Source organism: Erythrolamprus reginae, chromosome 5, assembly GCF_031021105.1.
Source record: "Erythrolamprus reginae isolate rEryReg1 chromosome 5, rEryReg1.hap1, whole genome shotgun sequence".
In the NCBI taxonomy this organism is placed as follows: domain Eukaryota; kingdom Metazoa; phylum Chordata; class Lepidosauria; order Squamata; family Dipsadidae; genus Erythrolamprus; species Erythrolamprus reginae.
The window spans coordinates 37,028,930-37,030,512 of record NC_091954.1 but is presented as its reverse complement, the minus strand read 5'-3'; positions in this window follow the sequence as shown (position 1 = coordinate 37,030,512).

The following is a 1,583-nucleotide window of genomic DNA, read 5'->3' as shown; positions in this document are numbered from 1 at the left end:
TATCTTAGCAATATTGCAGAACTGGTTTTGCCTCCTTTTGAGCAATGTAAATATTCCTATCTCCTTCCAGTGCAGTTTGTTACCATTCTCAAATACGAAGATCTTCATAACAGAACAACAGAGATGGAAAGGTCCTTGGAGGTCTTCTGGTCCAGGGGTCTCCACAACCTTGGCAACTTTAGGACAGCTGGCTGAGGAATTCTGGGAACTGAGTCCAGAAGTCCTAAAGTCTGCGGAGAGGGGCGGCATATAAATCCAATAAATCTAATCTAATCTAAAGTTGCCACGGTTGGAAACCCCTGAATAGTCCAACCCCTGCTTAAGCGTGTATGTATGTATGTACTGGTATGTATGCATGTATGTATGTAAACATACATTAATATTTAGTTGAAATCTGTTTTCTTCTAAATTATAATTGAAACCCTTAGGTTGTGATCTTTCTGAGACCATGGCTATATTCTCTTACTGCACTCTGGCATAATGAGAGCAGTGAAAGTTGGTGTTTTAATTGTGGTTTGGTTTGTGGATTGACTTCAGTTCTCAGAGGCTATCATTAATTATAGCTTACAAATTGCAGTGACTGAATTCACATAATGTGTTAATGTGAGCAGGTCTTTTCACGGTGTAAGGGAATGGGTAGAATGGAACTCTCTGAAAATTGGATCTTTTTTCGTACTAGAATGACAGAATTCCCAGTTTCAAAGGCTGAGATAGTATCAGATAAATTTGTTGGAAGGGCTACAGAGAGGGGAAAGCAGAACTAATTTTTCTACTTAAGATATAAACCCAGCATGTCTGTGTGCGCAACATATCAATCGGTATTGAAATTATTGTTCCTGATAAATGTAAGGTTTGTGACTACCACACTGAACCAATTTAAACAACATGAGTTTTAAAGCTGCATGTGTGAAAACCCCTTAAGCTGTTAATTAAATCTGAAACAGTTTATCATAATCACCACTATTTTTTGAAACAGTTTTAAAGACTTTTATCAATCGTAACACAAATTAAATCCTATGTAAATCTTATCATACCTACTAAAATAATGGGATTTTTGTTTACAAGGTGTCAATGAAGGTTTAGAAGCTTTGATAATAATTCCAGACAGTCAATAAATTCAGAGACTTTTACATTGCCAGTAGGAGCCTAGCTAAACTATCTAATCTTGGAAATGACAGACAACACAATGAACCCTGAACTTAATCTCTTCCAAACACTAAGGATACAGCCAAATGTTTAACATGCTGTTTAACTTCACTACCTATTTAGGGGGGAAGGAATCCTAACCGTAGTCAAATCCTTAGATTTGATATCTAAACACATTGAAACAAAGAGCTGGCAGGAAAGAATGAGATTCTTTTGATTAACCAGTTTCCACAGTGAAAATGCACAAGCTTTTGAAAGACATACAATTCACAGTCCATTGAAATGATGGAAATAGAACACAGAAGCATACAATCAGGAATGTCCATGGGACAGAAGAAGATATGGCAGGAAGTACTAGATAGATTATTAAAGGAGAAAATGTCCTGTATTTTGGTGAGATTTCCTTCTTCCAAGCCAGCCACCACAACTCTGGCCCC